Raw genomic sequence first — 24,851 nt, forward strand, 5'->3', positions numbered from 1 at the left:
TAACTCAAATAACCACTCGTTACAACCAAGGTATGCAGAATACCATCTCACATCCTCCGAAACTGGTTTCTTGAACATCACGGTAAGCTCACTGTACTGCAACGGCCTCCACAGTCACCAGATCTCAATCCAATAGAGCACCTTTGGGATGTGGTGGAACATGAGATTTGCATCATTGATGTGTAGCCGACAACTCTGCAGCAACCACGTGATGCCATCATGTCCATATGGACCAAAATCTCCAAGGAATGTTTCCAGCACCTTGTAGAAAGTATGCCACGAAGAACGAAGGCAGTTTTGAAGGCAAAAGGCGGTCCTAGCAAGATGTACCTAATAAAGTGACCAGTGAGTGTATACTCTTTAGTGTAACCACCAGTGTCCCACATGAAAAATAACTGGTCATCCCATCCCAGTAATAATGCACTTCCTGTACCTATTTATCTTTCTTCCATACAGAAGAACTCTCAGTGAGGTTTAGATTTAGACTTTGACTAGGTCATTCCAAAAGTTTGAATTTCTTGTTCCTCAACTATTCTGATATAGGCCTACTTGTGTATTTCAGATCATATTCTTGTTGCATGACCCAGCTACAATTTATCTTTAGATGAAATATATAAACTGAAGAGCCAACACAGCATGCTATGTGTATATTGAGATAAAGAGTACCAGTACACCTTTATTTTCATTTCACAGATGACCCCCTAATAGAACAGGATAACAAACATGTGCAAGTTGATCTTCAAGACCTTGGCTATGAGACCTGCGGTAGGAGTGAATATGAAGTTGATAGGGAAGAAACCACCAGTCCAGGTACATTGTGGCACTGTAAATTTTTTAATTAGTGTGGGGGTGGGGGGGGGGTGCATGGCAGGGTGTGAGTGTGGGTGCAGGGCTGGGTGCAGGGCAGAGTGTGGGGGCAGGGCAGGGCTGGGTGCAGGGCAGAGTTGGAGACTGGGTGCAGGGGCACAGTGCAAAGTGCTGGGGCACAGTGCAAAGTGCTTGGTGCAAAGTGCTGGGTGCAAAGTGCCAGGGCTGGGTGCAAAGTGCTGGGTGCAAAGTGCCAGGGCTGGGTGCAAAGTGCTGGGTGCAGGGTGCAAAGTGCTGGGTGCAGGGTGCAAAGTGAGTGGTTTAGGTATTAAAACTAGTTTGATAAATATTGTGTTTGGGTTCTCGTAACAAAATAAGAATGTTAATGTAAATTTTAAGTTGTTTTTTTAACATCCAGTTCATTAAATTTTAAATAAACGAAAAGTTTGCATATTGTTTTTTTTTTTATCCGATTAATCGAAAAAATAATCGGCCAACTAATCGATTATTAAAATAATCGTTAGTTGCAGCCCTAAATTAATATATGTGTACATCAGGGGTTATCCAAGCTCGAGCACTGTCATTTCAGTTAAGATTTTTTTTAAACTACTTGTGTTCAGGTAATGATACACCGACGTCCTGGTCAGTTTGTTGCTATTGAGGCCTGCAATTGTGCACCACTGGGTTTGTATGAATATATACTTTAGAATATTATGTAACCCCTTCATTACCCTATGTCATGCCCCATCTAGGCTGCATAGCTCTGGTTTTCCCTTTTTCGTTACAATCCGTTCCTGGATTTCCTTGTGCTCTGTTCTGTGCTTCTGATTCCTTGATTCAGGTTCTGCTCTTTGCTTTAGCTCTGTTTCCTTTATAAGGTGTGCCCCACCTGTTTGTTATGTTTGTCTCAGTCTGCAGTCTAAGGCTAGGTTTCCACTTAGGTTTTTTTCCTGCGTTATTCTCTTGATGAAAAACGCCAGGAAAACTGCCACTGCATTTTCCTGCGTTTTGGTGTTTTTTCTGGAGTTTTTTCTGGCGTTTTAGCCTTTCTGTGGAAATTGCTTTTTTGACCTTAGGCAGTTTTTCCAGCCTTTACAAGTTAGAAGTTTCACCCAGCTAAAAGGGATTAGGATAAATGGCAAGTATCCGCCCCCTCCTGATGTCATTTCCTTGGTAGAGTTCTACTTATACAAGCCCCAGCGGACCCTTTTGTCTCTTTTCTGTGGTTTGTAAGGCATGCTTTATTCCGAATGTCTGCTCCTCTAGGAAGATTGGCCCCAAATGATGGTGCAAATTGTTTGCTGTTGCTTTTGGCATGCAGGATCCAGTTGATGCGTCGGGTATGTTTGTTTGTAATGGCATGTTTGTTCCAAATGGTGTCAAATTCAAATTCAATATGAACTTTGTTTTGTGTGAAACTGTTTGTTTCCAGCCTATTTCTCGCAGGACACACAGATACTGGGTCCATCCTCTGCATTGTAACTGTGGAAAAAAACTCCAAAAAAAATCGCCAAGGCAAAACCCACATGGCTTTTTAGTGGCGTTTTTTCTCTCCCATAGACTTCTATTGGAGAAAAACACCAAGATTTCCTTGCAAAAAACGCCAGAGTGTCAACATGCTGCGATTTTGAAAAACTGCCACAGAGCCCAAAAAAAGCAGTAAAACGCCAAAGAGGACTGAGAAAACGCCATATCCACTTTTTTCTGTTTGGCGTTTTTTCAGTCCTCTTGCAGTGGCAGTTTTCCTGGTGTTTTTCATCAAGAAAATAAAGCAGGACAAAAACCCAAGTGGAAACCTAGCCTAGAATTTTCACCCAGCTAAAAAGGATTAGGATAAATGGCAAGTATCTGACTGATTTTGACTGATCAATGTGCTAGGTCCACATCTCATTTGAAGCACAGCAGAAGTTCCAATATTTCAATTTAACCCCATAAAACTATACATTTTCAAAAACTAGGGAATCTGGTTAAGGGCATATTGACCTGTGCCACGCAGCTGATTCCACACCAGCACTTTCCAAACTTGGTGTAAGAAAATATTTTCACATCCACTTTGCAGTGGATATGTGGAAGAATACAGCAATACCCCGCATAAGTCATGTTTCTCAGACACTGTGGAGTCAAAACTGGAACATGTGCATTTCAGTTTTGCCAACTTGGAATTTTGACAGATCAGTTTACTGGGCCCATATCTTATTTGAGACACAGTAGAGGTCCCAAATATCAATGTAACCCCATAAAATGATATATTCTCTGAAAGCACACCCCTTTAGTTACCTTTCTAGGTGGCCCACAGGAACCACAAATCTAATCTAAATCTAAAAAAAGAATTAGTGAACACAGGAGTTTGAGGTTTTTGTTCTACCTTTTCTCATTCCATGCACATTTTGGGATAGATGCTTCATATTGGGTTACCTGAAATAAAATAAGAAAACATTTCTCCTGAGAACGTAGATACCACATATTTGTGGTGTGTCAGGATTACAGTCACAGGAGACCACCAAATCTGAGAGTGCAAAGAGATTTCAACTTTGTTACAGTTGAACCAGGAAGGTGCACCACATACTTTTGGGGGTAATACTATACATTCCCTTAAGCCATATCACCTAAGTCCTTCAGAGACAGCCCACTTACCTTTTCATGTGGCCCACCACAAGCACAAATCTAATGGGAAAACAGATTTTAGTATTTTTACCTTTACTTTTTGTGATGTCAGGCACATTTTGGAACGAATGCTGCATGCCGGGATATCTATAACAAGAAACAAAACACAAAAAATAACCCCCATACCACATTTGTGTGGTATGTAAGCAGTACACGGTCACAAGACACCGCCAAATCATGGGAGTGAACCAGACACACCTCATGCTTTTGGGGGTGAAACTACACGTAAACAACAAAACTTTCGGTTTAGTCAAAAAATACCTAGTTAGGTTAGGGGTTAGCTGATAGCATAAGGAGTAACAGTAGGATTCTGCTGGTGGATAGTTAAAGGTACGGTTAGATGTTAGGTTAGAGTACTATGGTCACATAGCATTTTATTAGGTTAAGTATATAACATGGTGCCCGGTGCTTGGCTAATAGCAAAGTAACAATAATCTGAAAGTAGTAAAGCCAGCACTCACGGTCTTCAATAGTGCTTCATTTTTATTTGCAAGACGCTAAAATGTCCCTCTGAATCCTCACAAAATTAGTTAAATCCCCTCCAAGTTTATCAATTCAGGTGTCCTGATTTCAGAAATACCTAATTTATATATATTTTCCATAGTTTCCCAGCACTTATAGGGATCATACTATAAGGTGTACATTATTCGTAGAATTTTTATGCTCATGGCTTAACGGCTTTGGGGGTTGTGAACGGGGACAGGAGGTTTATACTGGGTAGATGTTGCATTAGGGCAATGGGATGTAAGGGTTTTTTTTCTTTTTTCATTATTATTATCTTTTTTTATATATAGTTTTTGTATTTTTTTATATATTTTAAAAAAAAAATGGATGGAGGTCCTCTTAGGGACCTCCACAATGACATCACTTAGCTCACGTTATTGTTTTTATAAATTATTATTTATTGTATTATTTTAGTGATTTTATTTTTTTAATTCACTATCCATTTTTTTAATCCGTTTCGTTTTTCAGCATGGGAGGAGGGTGAGAAACATAGCTTCTCACTCTCCTCCCTGCGATCCCCCTGCACTGATCACACCCGCGATCTGCATTTACAAATGTAACAGTTTTCCGGCTTTCGTGCCAGAAGCTGTTACATCAGATCGGGCAGCAGAAAGCCGGCAATGCTGGTTTCTGCTGTCAGGGGGGAGTCCAGGCTGTCAAACGAGAGCCTGATCTCCTGTGCAACGGCAGGGATGTGTCCCTGCCGCTGAAAGAAGGGCAGGATGTACCGGTACGTCCATAGGGGACTGAATGGGTTAAGAAGCGATGAAACAGAGATGGGATGCATCTAAGTATTCTTGCATAGGGCCCCTAAACATAAAAGTTGGTGCTGTCCCCATTTCCAAGACTAATGATGTATACTCCTAATATATATCTTTTATTGTATTTCAATGTTTCTTTTAGAATATGAAGAGCAGGATGGCATATTCAGTGAAACTAGTCTCATAGAAGAGTTGACATCTTCACATAAAGGCTTGCCAGCCTTGGTTGCTAGTTCACCCATGAACATCAGCAGTTTTTTGCAGAATGATTGGACAGCTGATTGGGAAAAATCAGAAGATGTAATAGTTCTCCAGCAGCATGTGAAAGACCTCAAATCACAGTTGCAGAAATCACAAAAGTTGATCAGAAACCTTCAATGTCAAGCTTGTTCATTCTTGGGTTCTTGCAACTATGCTGCCACTCAATTCCACCTGAAACACAGTGGTTCATTCCATGGTTCTACATCGCATAACATCACTGATGAAGATGATGGTTGGCAGTCAGATACAGTGGGGGCTTACTCTATAAAAGACTTGGAGCAGGTTGTAAAACGGGTGTCCATGTTGGAAGCTCAGCTTTATCAATCAAAAAGAGATGGAGGAGTTCAGGGGCAAATCAAATCCGCTAATTGGCCTGGGTGAGCAACTGTTTATGTTGAAATATATTTAAGTATTGCAAAATTTTAAATATACAGTTTGTCTTGTTGTGGCCATGGAAGTAAGTGGCAATAAATTACATTTAAAACTTCCTTTTTAAGAAGGTGCAAAAATTGTTTTGGTAAGTGTAGCTTTTATACTATTGTTTGTGTTTCTCTCTCAATCTAAGTTTGTGAATATTTCAAATACCTCCTTAGTTTCTACAGTCCAGTTTCTCTGTACACAAGAGTTCTCAATGATAATCAGTTTGATAAAGTAAAGATTGTGACAAATGGATTAAACAGGATGCTCACTATGATTTTTGTCAGCGCTGTGTAAAAGATTAAATATAAAGTCATGTGAGTTTCTGGAACTTCCCTTTTGAAAATGTGTAGTCAATACAAATTATCTTAACCTTATGAAATGTATTTGCCTAAATAATCTGCAGTGGTAAAAAAGAAATGTATGTATTTCCTTAATTGACATGCATTTCTGAAAGACAAATTTTCATTCAGGCTCATTAAAGGTGAAGTGTCTTACTGCAACATTAAAGACATGAAAACAAAACACTAGAGGAGGAACAAAACCAAAATATCATCCCTAAGGGCACAGCAATCACCTATAATTAACAATAGCTGTTTATAGTATATATTGTATTGGCCAGATTATAGGATGCCCCTTAATAGTTTTTTAAAGAAAAAAATCCCATTACGTGGAATGGTAAAACAGTACTTTACCTAATGAATAGGAATACATGTATTTTAACATTTTTGGTATCTATAATGCAGATAGTCCTGCTTTTGACAAGATATGTTATATACAGCAGAAATTTGGAAAACCAATAGCCATTTTAAGGTCCTTCCCCCCCTTAATTCATATATTACTTATAGATATGCCACTCTGCCCCCCAGATATGCCACTCTACCCCCTAGACTTACCAATACATCCCCAGACTTGTCCCCCTTGCTGTAGACTCCCTGGTGTCTAGTGGGGGCAGCCAGTGGACGTCTGCGCGATAGGCGTAGACAACCTCTGCTGCTGCCCGCTACTTCCTCCAGGGCTTCTATGACGGAGCACCGGAAGGTCATGTCACGCTGGCGTTCCATCATAGAAGCCCCGGTGTAAGTGTCGGCAGCAACGGAGTGTCAGCTGCCAGAGAGGAGGATACAGGGCCCCTGCAGCACTGCGGGGATCCTCTCTGGCAGCCGGAGACATCTGGGCGATGTGCTTAAACAACCTCCACTACTGGCCGGTACTTCCCCCCGGGTGGAAATTTCCTGGCAGCAGCGGGAGGTTGTCTGCATCGCGCAGACATCTGCCAGCTGTCAGAGAGAGGGATCCAGGTCCCCTGCAGGGCAACAGCCTAAATTAAAAAAAAAACAAACAAAAAAAACTGCATGTCCCAGGTGTCGGGCGATACGAATTGCGCATCCCTGACCTAAAGCCAGATTGTAAGCCACACCCCACTTTAAAGACTTATGCTAATATTTAATAATGAACCACAATTTTGACAAAAAGCATCTAACCATACAACAATAAATTTATTTGATTCAAGAATAGAGTTAAATTATGTAAAGATGAATACCAAGCGACGTTATGATATATAATGATATACTTTACCGCTGGCGGTAAAAAATCGATTTACCATAACAAAATTACAGACAGTCAACAATTATATTCTACATGTGTACTTAAAGTTAGAGAGGATCTAGATTCCAGGTGGATATATAAGACTTTAAAGGAATCTTTCAGTAGTTGTTTTCTAATTTTAGTTACAATACTAGGCACTAGTCATAGCTTCTTAGCACTTAACTAGCCTAAGATGGAAGAGCAGCTTCCTATTTCCTAATTTTTCTCTGGCTTCCACAGCTCCCTTAGCTTCTGCCAGACTGCTTCTTTCCCCTCCTTCCAGTCTGTACTCCCCCCCCCTCTTCCTGGAGTTCCTGATATGCCATGGTTCCTGGTGTAGCCCACATGGCTTTTCATGTAAGCAGACATTATCCATTGTCTTAGATAAGCAACAGTTGTACACATCAACACTCACTCTCTAGTACTACCTGGTGGTTGAGGTAATGCACTTCATAATATGCATATAGCTCCTCAGGACATATTGGTTATTGCCTAGGACTGGATAGCTAAAATCTTATTATTGAAGAAGCCTATCTTTGTTTTCAGGAAATATGACTCGTTAATTCAGGCTCAAGCCAGAGAGCTTTCCTTGCTGCGCCAAAAGCTGAAAGAAGGTCGGAGTGTTGGACACATTCTCTGTCAGCATCTTGGTGACACTGTCAAATCATTTGAAGAGCTTCTTCGTGCTAATGACATAGATTATTACATGGGGCAAAGTTTCAGGGAGCAGCTAGCTCAAGGGAGCCAGTTAGCTGACCGACTGAACAGCAAGCTAAATAGTAGTAAGTGGTACCTGTTTATTGTTGTAAAAATTAGGATATACTGAATTGGGGATATTGCTCCAGTAAAACTATTTGACATATACTGTAGTTAGGATAGTAGCTGCCACTAGATGATACCAATCCCAATAATCAAAATAAACAAATTATAAGATGCCAACCAATACTCAAGGGAACATGCTAGAATAAATATTTCATATATTTCCACCTGACCAGTACAATTTACTGACTTGCATGATGTAGTGATACCAATATTTTTATTTAAATTTAAAGCAGAGTTTAATGGAAATATAGAGGAGCAAATAGGGATGCATGACCTGACTCCTCGGCAAAACTTGCAGTGCTGAGCACGAGTATTGCTAAAGCTGCAGATAGAGGCTTAGCTAAACCCCACAGAGCCTGGTGCGAAAATTGCCCACCAAACAATATGTCCCACAGTGCCATCTTTGTCCCAATGTATATTCTACATGTGTACTTAACGTTAATCAGCCTGCCTGTGCCAGCTTCTTAGTGGCCTCAAACAGCTTTTATGTGCCATCTTTAGCCCGGAACAGCATGTCAGTGCCTCAAATAGCTTGTTTGTGCAATCTTTGTTAAAACATCTTCCAGATGTTACCCTAGGTGGATGTGTTTATATATTATATAGACAACCTTGCTGTAGGATTTATTGAAGTGGGTATTTTCAAAGAATAGAGGTTTAGCGTGTTGCAGCTTTTGGAATAGGTGAATATATATATAAATTAGTGAAGTCTTCTTTTCTTTAAAAATGTGTACTGGGCGGGTGTTTTTAAATAATAATAATTAAAGTAAAGTAACCATGCAAAATGCAGCCAAACTGTCTAGGGAAATTTAATGGCACTAGCAGCGTACATACTAATTGTCTTTTCATCTAATATTGGTTACACACAGACCTCAGCATGCATTAGTGTGTAGCTCAGTCTGTGTCTTGTCCTACATATGAATTTCTTGTTGCTTAAAAAAGTTAATGCTGCATATTTTTTTTTTAACTGTTTGCATTTTTTCAGAAGAGCATGTGGAAGCTGATGATAAATCTAGACACGAATTGCTGGCAATCAGGTAAATCTCATATAGCATGTTTTGCTCATACTTCATTAAAGAAAATCAATTTCATTAAAAATATTGAACATATATGTACATAAATGTAAATATGTACATAAATGTATATATATGTGTGTGTGTGTGCAGTGTCTCCTAGACATAAACCCCTGCATCATGTACATTTAAAAACCCCTTTCAGCAATAGTTGCTAATTTTTTTAAAAAGATTCCAAGGACACTTTGCAGCACAGCAACTACTTCATTGAAAAAATGCCACACCTACAAGTCCCGCCCACTCTACCCAACCTGCATAATTGGCATAATTTGGTTTGCCCTGTTTATTATGGTACAGATTATATCACACAAACATACCCAGATACTCAAAATAACATAAGAAGTCATGCACACTAACATATCCACACACACATACTAACATACCCAGACACACATTTTCACTAACATTTCCAGACATATAAACACACTAACATAAACAGCACACACACTGTCACTAACATATTCAGACACACAAACATACCCACAGACATTCTCAAACACTAACATACTCAGACACAATCATAGACAAAATGGTATACACACACACACTAATATACCCGCAGACACGTTTACACACACATATACACAGACTTTCACATATCCAGACAAACACTAACATACCTAAAGACACATTGTGACATACTAACATACCCAGACACACACACTAACATATCCAAAGACATATGGGCGTCTCCTCAGACCTTGCAGGGCGTGCAGTCCCTCTCTCACTCTCCCAGGGGCATAACGTTTCATTTCTGGGGCGCCCTGTTGGTGCACATCCATACTTCACTGCTCCTCGACTACCTTCTCCCTCTTCAGTTCACGTAAGCACTCCCTGCCACAATGCTCTGCGAGCAGCAGTTGTACAGAATGGGGTCGGGAGGCTCATTCATCCTCTCTCAAACAAAACTTTCTCTTCTGAACCTCCATCATCACCCCTACAAACCTCATCAATCCTTCAAAACCCCTTCCTCCCTCCACTCAAACTCCCCTCTTCCTACTCCATGCTGTGTCAGACTTGCTACATCATCATTCTGTTTTTTTCTGTAGATTAACTATAATATTACACTATGATGTGTGTGTGAATAGGGGGGAATGGAGCATGACAAAAAAATTACATGAAGGAACAGGGAAGACAGATGATGAAGAAAGAATGAGTATGGAGCAGGGAGGAGGAAGTTTGAAGCAGCAAGGAGGGCAGATGATGTAGGAAGTCTGACACAGCATGGAGCAAGGAAGACATGCTGTGCCTGACACAGCATAGTGCAGGGTAGACATAGGAAGCCTGGCACAGCATTGGGCAGGGGGGACAGATCATGTAGGAAGTTTGACACACCATGGAGTAGGCAGGGCAGATCATGTAGGAAGTCTGACACAGCATGACAGATGAGGGAGATGGGAGGACAGGGGAGGAATGATGAAGGAAGGAGAATGGAGCAAGGACCAAAGGGGCGTGTGGATGGAGCAGGAAGGAGGAAGTTTCAGGGGAGGGAATGGAGGATGGATGTAATAAAATGGACACATGTATGCTAGTGGAACATCCATGATTCAATTAATCAGAGGACTTCAGTGAGTGTTCTACAGAGCCTGTGCAGGAGATGTTAAAAAAAAAAATAAAAAAAGTGTCAGCAGAAAATATATAAGAAGTAAAGTAAAATTATCTACCATGTATGTAAGTAGGCTGCTCAAACACCTGCAACAACTTTTGTAACGCTTAAAAGTGAAAAAAAAAAAACAGGTGAAACCAAACAGAACTTGAGAGCCCTCAATGTGAAAAAACACATAAAAGTACTTAAATTGTAAATAGCTTACAGAAAGGAATGTATATGGAAGGGGAGAAAAATAAAATACACAATAGTGCTCTCTGTAATATAGAAACTTAAAGTTCAAAAAAGTGAGAGCACCAACATTGTCCATGGTGGACATTTACTTGGGTCTGTGGTGGACATTTTATTGATGTGCTCCAGACATTCAAAAACCTTGCCACGGACACTGGTGTCCTTGCGTGGATACTTTGCCAATCTCTGATTATTAATGTATATATATATAAAAAAAATATATATATATAACATCATATGATTACTATAAAAACAATGGTGCCCAGAACAAAAAAAATATGTAAACATGTAATCTCTCATTCGTATATATATCCATTTATCTTATTTTTCTATTATTTTTGGTAGACTTAAAAAAGTAAATATTTTTTCTTGTATTAAAATTTACAAGTGTGGCAGGGTACACATTTGCCACACATGTCTAATCATTTGCTATTTAAAAAGAACATTTTATTTGTGGGGGGCTTTTTCATAGCTTCTAGATAGTGATTTCAGATTGTGAGCACCCCTAAAGGTTGCCAGGGATTTGTTGGTCAAAGGTTTTCTTAGGTTGTCATCTTGTTGATGTCAGTTTTTATAATCTTTTTAAATTGCTACCGTTATCATGATCTATTTTTATGTTGTAATCTTTTTCTATTTAATTAGTGTCCTCTATTGCTTGATCTAGTGTATCTACGAGGTATTTATTTGAAGAAATTCACCATGGCAAAAAATGTCCCCAAAAAAACAATTCTGCAGAATTAAAACATACTACAGCAATAAGATTGTTTGTGACCATCAGATGGAAATGTATTTCTTCATAACAAATGTGTAAATGTTGCTGATTATGAAATAGCTGAATTTATTAACATGGTTTTATTTATGGTTTGTATCCTCAACGTAAGGTTCCTCTTGGGTGCTAATTTGAGTCCTTAATTGAGTCATGTAAAATCTAGTGCCATTCAGATTCCTTCTGTTTCTTCTCAGAACCTGTCCTGACTCTGTTACCAGGGCTTGTACCCACACCTGTTCACCAACATTTGGCTCCTCTGTTGTATTCAGCAGTTTGGCTCTACGTAGACATCCTTCCACGTCGAAATGTGAAGAATGTATCTGAGACATAATATCTGTTCGGAGATCAGATGGAATAACTACTTGCTCACCTTTGAATAGAACAGCATCCTGTACACTCAGTTCATCACGTATGTGAAAAAAATAGTGAAGTCTCTATAGGCACCAGTTCCTTTACATGAGGCCATCCCCTCAACACAGTTTTGCTTCATGCCTTTTAAAGTCTTGTCTTTATCTGTGTTTTGTTGTATAGCAAAAAGTATATAATTATAATGGTAGGTTCATTTGAATAGTGAGAGACAGAATACCAACAAAAAAAATCCAGAATAACTAATTTCAAATAAATCATAAATTGATTTGGATTTTACTCAGTGAGATAAGTATTTGATCCTCTATTAATCAGCAAGATGTCTGGCTCCTAGGTATCTTTTATACAGGCAACGAGCTGAGATTAGAAGTACTCTCTTAACCCCTTCGTGACAAATGCTGATTTTACTTTTTGTACCCTTCGTGACAATGGCCGTTTTAACATTTCTGCGCTGCTCGTGTTTAGCTGTAATTTTCTTCTTTCCCCTTTACTGAACCCACACACATTATATATTGTTTTTTTCAGGACAAGAAGGGCTTTCTTTAGATGACATTGTTTTGATTGTATCATATTATTTACTATTAAAAAAAGTATAAAATATGGTGAAAAATGTAGAAAAAAATGACTGTTTCTAACTTTTAGTTGAAAAATCGTTTACTCATCTATAAAAGGTAATGAAAAAACCTGCTAAATAGATTCTACTATTTGTCCTGAGTTTAGAAATACCCAATGTTTTTATGTTTTTTTGCTTTTTTCTACACATTATGGGGCAAAAAGTACAGGTAGCGTTTTGCTATTTCAAAGCCATTTTTTCCAAATCTGGTAATTCTTCCCCTCATGTGCCATTTCGGGTATCTTTGAAGCCGGCCAATGCAATTTACCCCATCAAGTCATATATTTTTGAAAACTAGACAGCCCAGGGTATTCCAAATGCTAGTATTTTAACTCTTTCAATGCACCATATCTACCACACGTCTTTGTCAAACTTTATGGTAGTAATTTTTTTTGCATTTGTTTTTTCACACACATTTTACTTTAGGTATGAATAAACAGGTTCTGGTATATGTCACTATCATAAAACACCCCAATATGTGTTTATCAACATCTCCTGAGTACAACGATACCTCACATGAATGATTTTGCCTGGCTGTTTGGGGGCAAAAGGGCCACATTTGGGGCATGCGCATTTTTCAATGTTGAACTTTGGCATTTGGGGATCCACTGCCCATGCCCTATTTGGTACATCTTTGAGCCGGGCCATTTCAGTGTGCCCAATAAAGCCATATACTTTTGAAAACTAGACACCCCAGGGTATTTCAAATGCTAGTATTTTAACTCTTTCCATGCACCATATCTACCACCAGCCTTTGTCAAACTTTGTGGTAGTCATTTTTTTGCATTTGTTTTTCCACACACATTTTACTTCAGGTATGAATTAAAAGGTTCTGGTATATGTCACTATCACAAAACACCCCAATATGTGTTCAGCAACATCTCCTGAGTACAGCAATACCTCACATGAATGATTTTGCCTGGCTGTTTGGGGGCAAAAGGGCCACATTTGGGACATGCGCATTTTTCAATGTTGAACTTTGGCATTTGGGGATCCACTGCCCATGCCCTATTTGGTACATCTTTGAGCCGGGCCATTTCAGTGTGCCCAATAAAGCCATATATTTTTGAAAACTAGACACCCCAGGGTATTTTAAATGCTGGTATTTTAACTCTTTGCATGCACACATTTTACCACCAGAATTTTTTCAAAGTTTGCAGTAGTATTTTTTTGTGTGTATTTTTCCCCCACACACCTACTTTATGTATGAATTTACAGCTCCTGGTTTATGCCGCTGTCACATGACACCCCAATATGTGTTCAGCAACATCTCCTGAGCGCAGTGATATCCCACATGCATGGGTTTGTCATTTTTTGGGGGAACTAAAAGGCCACATTTGGTACGTGTGCATTTTTCTGATTGGAAATTAGATGTGTGGCCATCCTTCCCCCCGTGTTATTTGGGACATTGTTGAACCCGGCCAATTCAATTTACCCCATCAAATCATACATTTTTTAAAAGTAGACACCCCATGGGCATTTAATATGCCAGTATTTTAACTCTTTCCATGCGAGAATTGTTTTAAGCTAATGTGCTAATTTTAGGACTTGCTCACAAAAATATATTTTTTATATATATATTTTATTTTATTTTGCCTTTTTCAACTTGAAGGTTCCCCTGATAGTGACATCAGCGGGAAATTATTTTTACATTTTACTGTTTTTTTTTACAATTTTTTTCTAATTATTATTAATTTTATTTTATTTTTTAATTTATTTTTACTAATCACACTGTGATTAGAAAGCTGGGCTCCAATGACTTGCATGGTTGAATGCAGTACCTGTATTCAACCTGCAAGTGGAGCCAGAGTTCTCTAGAGGGTCAGGAGACCGTCTATCGAACTTTTTCACCTTTATTGGTTTTTTTCCCGGGCCACCGCCATCTTGCAGATGGCGAAGATCACCGGCAGCTGCGGCTGTGACCGCTCTCTGGAGTCATATTGGGGTGTCATGTGACAGTCCATCCAAAGGTAAGTGTTTGGTGTCGCTGGATGCCTCCTGATCGAGGCATTCCAGCGACACCATTTAAGTTTTAAAAACGGGTGTCCGCCCCGGGAGGGGCCAGACATGGCCCCTGGTGCCGATCGTGGCGTTGCTGAATGCCTCGAGGTCGAGGCATTACAGCAACGCCGTTTGGGTGCAGAAAGCGAACGTAGATCGCTTTCTGCACCCGTTTAAAGGCGTGCCGGTTCTGGCACGTCATTTGTCATAATCGACTTGTTTTTCCGTGCCGTGCCAGAACCGGCAATTGTCATTAAGGGGTTAAAGGGACTGCTCCTAATCTCAGTTTGCTATCTGTATAAAAGACACCTGTCCACAGAAGCAATCAATCAAGCAGATTTCAAACTCTCCACCATGCCCAAGACCAAAGAGCTGTCCACGGATGTCAGGGACAAGATTGTAGATCTACACAAGGCTGGAATGGGCTACAAGACCATCGCCAAACATCCTCCGATGCTGCCGGAGGAAGGTTTCTATGACGACGCATCCTCCCTGTTGCAGACAAAAGCCGACAAGAAGAGGAATGCGATCCAGGGTTGCTATGGCGACATGTCTTTGATGGTGACATCATAGTCACCCCAAATTCAAAGTTATTTAAACCCTGACCTCCCTGCGCCCTGTTTTTTCCCTATACCTCAGCGTTTGTTTGCTATTTCTGACTAGCCGTGTACGGGAATTCAATGATTCTTGCAGCCTGCGTCAAGCTCTGCTTGGTGACCTGGATTTTGGATTTAACCCTTTGTTACCTCGCCTGACTTTTAACGTGCTAGTTGTTTCCTTCCTACTCTGTTTTCCGGCTCGTGGCACTTAGGGGTGCAGTGGAAATTTATATGGGTGCAAAGTGGGTGTAATGGAAAGTCATTTTTTCATTATGGGTGGAGTGGAAATTTGCAAAGTGTGTGCAATGGCAAATATTTTTTTTCCATTATGGGTGCAGTGAAAATGTATATGGGTGCAATGGCAAGTTTCTTTTTAATTATAGGTGCAGTGGACATTTATATGGGGGCAAAGTGGGTGCAATGGCAAGTCATATTTCTCCAGTATGGGTGCAGTGGAAATCTATGTGGATACAATGGCAAATGGGTGGACATTTATATGTGGGCAAAGTGGGTGGAATGGCAACTAATTTTATTTTTCATTATGGGTGCAGTGGAAAATTATACGGGTGCAAAGGGTGCAATGGCAAGTATTTTTTTTAAATTATGATTCCTGTGGAAATGTATGTGGGTGTGATGGCAAGTCATTTTTTTCATTATGGGTGCAGTGGAAATTTATATGGGTGCAAAGTGGTAAAACACTGTAGATACTGTTCGAGACTTTGATTCACCCTTTCGGTCTGTCCATTGGTCTGTGGATATTTACCAGAGGACAAGGCTTGCTTGATCCTCAATCCGTTGCAGAAGTATCTCCACAATTTAAACGGAAATTGTGGGCCTCAGTTAGTAGAACCCTGTGTAACCGGACAGTCTCTCTTATGAAAACCTTGGCTGTCTCTGCTGCGGTAGGGAGTTGACTGAGAGGAATAAAATGGGCCATCTTTGTCAACTTATCAACTGCTGTCATTATGGTGTTATGTCCATTAAGTGTTGGTAGTTCTACTATAAAATCCATATTGACTAAGGACCATGGAGACCGTAGAGTGGGAATGAGTTGTAATAGACCCTGTGGAATTTGGTGTGAGGCTTTATTTCGGGCGCAGGTTTGGCATAAATTTACATAGTCTCTCACAGTGAATACCATTCAAGGCCACCAAAAACGAAGGCAAAGTAAGCACAGGGTACCTGAGATACTTGGGTGACCTGCTAAAGGAGCATCATGACAGATATGGAGAGCGTCACACAGGATAGGAAGGTGGTATTTCCAGACAATCTTGATGATAGGAAAAACCCTCTCGTTTCACCATGTTCTGTACAGTTGGACAATGAGCCAAGAAAGTCTTTCTTGGTGACCTGAAAGTGTGTGGAAGGTATCACTGGTTGTATTGGGTCTGGGTCATCAGGGTTGTTCGAGAATTGACGGGATAGGGCATCTGCCTTCCCATTCTTTCTTACTGGTCTGTACGTAATCTGAAAGTTAAATTGGGTGAAAAAGAGAGCCCATCTGGCCTAACAAGGACATTTAGCTCTTTGTAAATACTCAAGGTTACGTTGGTCAGTGAAAAAAAGAAAAGTAAGTTGTGCCCCTTTCCAGATGGTGTCTCCATTCATCTAGTGCACATTTAATTGCTAACAGTTTACGATCTTCCACATAATAGTTCCTTTCAGGCGGTGTCAAGTTATGGGAATAGCATGCCACAGGGCGAAGCAAAGCTTTACATCCTTGTCACCCACTGCCACTGTAGAGATGTCCACCTCTACTACAAAGGGTAAATCTGGATTAGGATGTACCAATATAGGAGCAGAAGTGAATCTCTGTTTTAGTGTAGAAAAGGCATCTTTCAGAAAACTTGATGTGTTTTGACGTGAGGAGGAGAACAATCCTAGAAAAGCTGCGGATGAAAAGTCTATAAGAATTTGCAAGTCTGAGAAAACTTTGTACCTCTTTCCGAGAACGTGGTCGGGGCCATTTTTGGATAGCCGCAACCTTGGTCTTGTTCATTTCGACACCTTTTGAAGATACACAGAACCCAAGAAAGTTAATCTGGGCTGATTCAAGTTGGCATCTTTCTAATTTTGCAAATAAATGATGAGCTTGTAGACGGGTAAGACCTGACATACATGACAACGGTGTTCTTGGGGGGTGGATGAGAAGATCAACATGTAATCTAGATAGACCACCATGAATGTGTCCAATAAATCCCGGAATATATAATTAACAAAATTATCAAAAGTTGCTGGTATTTGCATTGCAAAGTCCGTAAATCCGTAAAGCATGACTAAATATTCAAAAATGACCAAATTATAAGCACCTTAAAGATCCAATTTTGCAAAAACAGTGTTTAAACAATTAGGGGGTGAGTGGGAGTGGATATCATTTTTGTTATAGCATTAAGTTCTCTATAGTCAATGCAGGGACGTATTCCTCCTTCCTTCTTACCCACAAAAAAGATCCCTGCCCCTGTTGGTGAAGTAGAGGGGCAAATTAATCTCTTAGCCAGATGTTCATCTAGGTATTCCCTCAAGACCTTAAGTTTGGGGTCTGATAAGGGATATATATACGACCATATGGGATTTTAGCTTCAGGTAGGAGAATCAAACGGACTGTGTGGAGGAAGAGAGTCAATCCCTTTTTCATCGAATACGTCTTTATATTCCAGGAAGGTGGATGGTAATCCAGATATAGAAGGTAATATGTTAGGTTTGGATGCCTCGAGGGTCGAGTGAGCTGTACCCAGGCAATGCGAGACACAAAAAGGAGATGGAAATGTAAGGCCTTTGAATGTGAGGATCATGTTTTTTTCAGTCACAATAATCACAGGATTAATGGTAATGAGTGGAGAGTATATCTGTCTCCCACTGTGCATGAGAGGCAGATGGTTCTCTACAGGTCCCCCTTGCACCCCAACCCCAGCTACTACTCGCTCCTCACGGCGTTCACATTTCCAACCCTGGCACACGACTGTAACCCGACACCTACGACGATGTTTCCGCACTGCCGAACGTAGTTGGCACTATAAATTTATGCTACGTTCCTACTACTCTGCTGTTAACCTTGCTAAAGAAACCTATTTCACCTCCCTCATCTCCTCCCTGTCCCACAACCCTAAACGAATCTTTAATACTTTCAATTCCCTGCTTCGACCAATCCCTACTACCCCTTCCACTAACCTTAATACATCTGACTTTGCCACATTCTTCCATTATAAAATTCAAATTCAGAGACGTATCTGCACAGTCACTTCCCTCTGACTACGCACCCCCCTTCCCACTGACCTCTTCTCCCCTCACTGCATTAACTCATTTCTCTGCTGTCACTGAAGAGGATGTACATGCTCTTCTTCTTTCATCTTGTCCAACCACATGCCCACTTGACCCCATCCCTTCCCATCTCATCCAGTCTCTTTCATCTACCCTTGTCCCTACTCTATCTCACATCTTCAACCTCTCCCTCACTACTGGATCTGTCCCATCGTCCTTCAAGCATGCTACCATTACTCCTATCTTGAAAAAGAGTAATGGTAGCATGCTTGAAGGACGATGGGACAGATCCAGTAGTGAGGGAGAGGTTGAAGATGTGAGATAGAGTAGGGACAACTCACATCCAACTACCAACTATCGCCCCATCTCTCTGCTTCCTTTCACCTCCAAGCTTCTTGAAAGAATTGTTTATATACAACTAACTAAGTTTCTAGACTCCTACTTCCTGCTTGACCCTCCTCAATCTGGTTTTCGCCCTTGACACTCTACTGAGACCGCCCTTACTAGAGTAACTAATGACTTACTCACTGCTAAATCCAAGGGCCACTACTCCATGCTAATCCTACTGGACCTTTCTGCTGCTTTTGACACGGTGGACCACCCTCTTCTCCTTCAAAAGCTTTATGATCCTGGCCTCCATGATACTGCTCTCTCATGGCTCACTTCCTACCTCTCTGATTGTACCTTCAGTGTCTGTCTCCAGTAACACTTCCCCTCCCCTCCCTCTCTCAGTTGGGGTACCCCAAGGCTCAGTTTTAGGACCCCTTCTGTTCTCTCTTTACACTTCCTCCCTTGGCAAACTGATCTCATCCTTTGGCTTTCAATACCACCTGTACGCTGATGACACCCAGATCTGTTAGTCAATTTGTTATGTTACATACTACTTGTTATGTCCTGTCTACCCATTGTACAGCACTACGGAATTTGATGGCGCTATATAAAACAATAAATAATAATTATAATATAGGTGATCCACTTATAGTTTGAATAAAAACATCAAGTTTCTTGGCACTGGTAGGAATACCATGTAATTTTACTACTGGCTCCAGAATCAATGATAGCTCGCAGGTTGAGGTGATGAGGCCCCCACTGTAGGCATAGAGGAGTAGACAGGTGAGTAGACATCTCAGACAAAATAGAAGAGATACAATAGGTTTTGCTTCTTAAACGCTGAGGTATAGGGAAAAAAGAGCTGATACCTGAGCAAAGGGTGTAGGGAGGTCAGGGTTTAAATACCTTTGAATTTTTTTACACTGGATTGTGTTTCTCTCCTTGCCGGCTTCCTTTGGCAACGGGGAGGACGCCCTGTCATAGAAACCCTGCTTGCTTCCGTGTCAGCAAGCAGGGGAGGAAACGCGACAGATTCTATGATGACCACTGGGTGAGTAGCTTAGCGGATGAGTTTTACAGCAGCTTGGATGTTAGTAGACTTTAAAGAAACATTTTGCCCCCCCCCACACACACACACCACAGTTGTCTTTAATTCAACTTCTTCTACACCTTTATTTCTTGTTACCTCGGCAACTGGACAGACGAATGGTATTTCCAAAAACGAAGATATTGGAAGAATTTCGTCGAATACGAAGAAAATATTTGCCCCAATTAACACAAACTTTCTGCCGGCACCCAAGTCTAGCTTTTACTTTGCTTAATTGCTTGGGTCTCCTTAAAGTCCCTGGGATGACAATAAGTTACCAATATACATCACTTCCATTTGGATTTAGCTTGCCTTCCTCTACAGTAATCTAGCAATTTGCTCAACTTTTGATCATGATGTTGAATGGCTTCCACCTTGGTACTTTCTTCTCCTACAATCATCTGCAATAATCCTGATACCTGGTAGCCCTTCCAGTGCATGATTTAGTTTTCACTGAAACAAATATGGGGCAGGGTCATGCATGGGCGTAACTACAGGGATCTACATGGGTCTCTTCTTCCGGTTTATATTTGTTTAGAAAGGGCCCTTCCCAACCTGCACAGGGAGACAGGAGTGTATTGAGGTCACGTGACCCCGTGGTTAAACCGAGGCTACTCGTACTGTGTGAGCATGGATGTGTAATTGTGTGTGAGCATGGATGTGTAAGTGGGGTGAGATGGAGTGTGTGTTAGTGAGTATGAGTAAGTATGTGTAATTTGTGTGTTTACATATGTTGGAAGGGGGGCAAGGGGCAATGATAGCACAGACTAGCTGTTGAAGTTGGGGGGTCAGGGGCTGATGGGCAGGTCTGATACCCATAGGCATTCAAACCCAGCTGTACCGACCAAAAGGAGTAGAGAAAGTGGTTAAATAGCTGGTTAAATTATTCCTCTAATTCCTATATTCTAATTCTAATATGCCAAAATCCACTCTTTATATCACGCACCGAAAAAATCTTCACCCTTGCTAAATCTGTTACAAGTAGTTATTTTGTCACCATTACAACCAGTAGGATATCCTACTAAATGGACTGTTCCATTGGTTCCTATAGTGATGAGACCGCTTTTCAAACTTTGCACCTTACGTATACCATATACCCACACAACAATCCCAGATTACCATATTTGTGAACATTAATTTAGCAAAAAAAGAATAAGCCTGACTATGTGTGCCCACTATGTAGGAGGTGAGAGTAGGATCTCACCCTATTGAGAGTGTGCCTTGATGTGGCGGGTGATCTTAATTATGGTTTGGCCAATTCATATAACCAAAACCTCTCATTTATATTATGTTTATATATTTGTTGCCAACTTTATTAGGGTGAGAAGCCCAGACAGTATTTTGTTTTTTGACTATAAGACTACCCTATAGGAAAAAAGTTTTACTAGTAAATATTAATTCACATGTATTTTTTATATTTAATAAAAACTATGATTGAGAAAAATGCATTTCTTGATTTATTTCCTTTTCTTTGACAACCTGTCTCCCAGTTATGCACATCTGCCTCCCATAGAGGATAAAACAATAAAGAACATTAATAAAATAGAAAGTAATACTTTATTACAATATAGAAATAGGACATCATCTCCATACGAGATTGTGACTTTGATAACTTTCAAGTTTTTTCTCTTCTGCCATATACACTCCAGTCCAAGATGAACATCCCTCTCTGGATACTGTTTAAATTTAAGGGAATGTACTTAAGCATATTACTTTCAGTAGAGAAGCTGAGGAGAGAGGAAAATGGAAATAACTAAAGAAGTGATAAAGAATTGATAGTGATTTGTATATTTTAAAATTCATTTGAGGTCATAAAAACTGATTTCAAGATCAATATGGCCAGAGTGATTCTTTATCCATTTACCATTGGTTTATTTATTATTACCTACGGTATATCATTTACATATGCCACTTATTATTTCCTCTATTAAAATAAGTATATATTTCTAGTAAATCTAAGTAAAGTTTTAACTTATTTTTGTAAGGACTCCCCTTGGTTGTGTTATTACTTCCTTTTGATCATTATAATCTGACTTTCTTTTAACAGACTGAGTGAGGAGCTTCAACAAAAGAATAAAATAATAGAATCTCTGCAGTCTAAGCATGAAGATCGATCTGTGACTCCATCTAGCAGCCGTGCTATATCTGAGTCAGATCAATCAGAAAGAACATCTTTTGTGTCAGATGACCAAATTTTCACTAATGAGGACATGGAAGCATATTCAGAGGTGGTCACAGCTAGTGACTGTAACCAGTATGTATGTGGCAGCATCCAAACCACAGGTACTGTTATTCTAATCAAGTTTAAAGCATTTGAGAAGTCAAGCATTCCACAGATATTTTTTTTTATGAAATTGTTTGAGCCTAACTACCCTGTTTTCTATGCAGACTTTTAATCACTAACAATAAACAGTACATAATTGGTCAAATTATATGATTCTGATTATTATAGAAACAATGCTGCCAAGAACAAAAAATTATGTAGACATGTAAGCTCTCATCCGTATATATTCATATAACAAATATAAGTTTACAAAATATTATAGTCCAGTAAATTTGTATGTAGGTCCTTTACAAACATGATTGTAATACACACAGGGCCTGAACGTAACACTACTTAAAGGCTAGGCAAAATCAGAAGGACAAAAGGCACATGTGTTCTCTTGTAGCCTTCTTTCCTTTGTTTTTGTTTTTAAAAAAATCCAACTATGTTTGATACTTATAATCTAGTGTTGAGCATACCCTAAAGGAAAGTGAAATTAAAAAATACTTCCCCTTTAAGGTGGACTCCACATCTTATGTGCTCTTGGTCAAATACATGTAAAATAAAAACAGTTCCATAGTGCTAATCATTTAGAATGTAAAACAAATTACAATGAATATGTGTATGAGATGCCTGGTATAGGAGCAACCCACTGTTCCTATGTATAAAAGTGTTTCACCCCAATCACTGCAGCATTTCTTCACAAAGGTCCACAAAAAGGAGAAAGGCTCCAATTTAAAACAATATTTAAAAATATTCAATTAAAAACAAGTAACTGCTTACATTCAAGCTGAAGTTAAATCACACAGACGAGGCTTCATCATAGCATACACTGTACTCAAACATTGTATGCATATAAAGTGGATATAGGGGTTAAAGGTGTTCATTGTTAACCTTAATTGCATACATCTACCCAGAATCCGTTGTGGTTGTGTGAGTACCATAAGATTTCTGGCTTTTGCTACCCCCTTAATTTTAATTGGAAGGGTTTTCCATCACCTTTACCCATATTAACTTTTTTTATTACTCATATTCCTGAATGTCTGAGCTGGCTTGTAGCTTTTGACTTCCCGGTATGTGTTTGATGTCGCAGTCCTCAACGCATGCGCACTGAATCATTTCGCAGAGAATCCTCTTCCTCAAAGTGCTCGGGATATCAGGTGAGTATGCCTCCCCTTTTTATAGCCATGATGTTTGTCAACCCCTCTCTGAGTTTTGAATCAGATCGTAAATAGAAAAACAAGATCACCGCTATAAAAAGAAGAGGCATATAAAAAAAAAAGGATTGAATGTGAGTTATGAAGGAGAATGTGAGTTATCAAAGATGACCCCAACATTCCTATGGTGTAATTAATATTTTAGTAAGCATTTAGTAAGTATTTGTGCCAACATTTTATTCTTCCAATCATTGGTTGCTTTTCCTAGATGCCATTCAGGACGATAATGTGGTACCTCCCTCATCAAAATCACAGCACCATATCAACACACCACAAGTCTATCCTGTGGACACTGACAAATCTCTGCAAGGTATAGAAAAAAATAATCATTAAGCATATTTGATTTTACTTTACCACTATATAAAAAAAAATAAAACAATCTTTGTTAAACATTAAAAATACTGGTTATTAATAAAACATTTACTTCGCAACTAACTTGAATATTTCCATTAAGCCATGAATCAAAGGTGTTACCTTGATCTTTTACTGAGGTTCTTGCTTCCCCTGGGCGGCAAAAGTTTCCTCACACAGTGTGCGGGCCTGCGTTAGGCCGCCTCTGGGCCGCAAAGATATCTGCACGGCCCCAGTGATGCTTGGCGGGCACCCTGACCCCTGCAGAAGATGTAACGGGGTGCAGGAGAGTGAATGGGTGAATTAATGAATAAATTAGTGTGAGTGTTTAGGGGCAGACATGGTACAGGCTGACTGTTAAGGGTGGGCAGAGGTGGCACAGGCAGGTTGCCAAAGGATGCAGAGGTGGCACAGGAAGGCTGTTATAGGGGCTGCTATAGGGAGAGAGGTGGCACATCAGGGATGCTAAAGGGGCAGCAGTGGCACAGGCAGGTTGGCATCTAGGGTTGTGCAGCCACATACCAGCGCCCTGATATAGCAGCAGATGATGACGGAACAGAGCAGAACCTGGAGATATCCTGCAGGCACCCTGGAGCAGGCATGAGACATAGCACTAGACTCATGTGCGGGATGCTGCAGGCAGGGAGTGTGGAAGCTAAGCAGAGAAACAGCTGAAACATAGCGAGCAAGGGACAGGGAGACCAAGCCGGAAACATAACCAGACAAGATATACATAATACAGGGCACAACAGGGAACAAGAAAAGGAATACTTAAGATCCGACATGAACAAGACAGGGCACCCCACTACCGGGGATACAAGACAGGGCACCCCACTACCGGGGATACAAGACAGGGCACCCCACTACCGGGGATACAAGACAGGGCACCCCACTACCGGGGATACAAGACAGGGCACCCCTCTACCGGGGATTCAAGACAGGGCACCCCACTACCGGGGATTCAAGACAGGGCACCCCTCTACCGGGGATACAGGACAGGACAACAAGGCACAGAGCTGACAAGACTGACCAGGCAAACCCTTGATTCACAGGATGGCATCAACAATAGATATGAGTTCATAGAGGGTCTATCCAGACCCTCTTGAGAACTCTCGAGCTCCTCCTGCAGGTTGAATGCAAGTACTGCATCCAACCTTGCGAGGTCAATGGAGCCCAGCTCACTGAGTGATCAGAAAAAAGAAAAAAAAAAGAAAAAAATTGTTCACAAATGTTTAAAAAAAAATTAAAATAATATGGTAACATGTAA

At 40.3% G+C, this 24,851-nt stretch overlaps 1 pseudogene; it reads left to right on the plus strand.

Moving 5' to 3' along the window:
• The window catches only part of LOC149274575 (myomegalin-like), a 111,258-nt pseudogene extending 87,367 nt beyond the window's left edge, over positions 1-23,891 (plus strand).
• The last annotated feature ends 960 nt before the right edge of the window (positions 23,892-24,851 follow it).

The sequence above is a fragment of the Sceloporus occidentalis genome, unplaced genomic scaffold, assembly GCF_023333645.1.
Source record: "Sceloporus occidentalis isolate IW3139 unplaced genomic scaffold, rSceOcc1.0.p SCAF_323, whole genome shotgun sequence".
Taxonomy (NCBI): domain Eukaryota; kingdom Metazoa; phylum Chordata; class Lepidosauria; order Squamata; family Phrynosomatidae; genus Sceloporus; species Sceloporus occidentalis.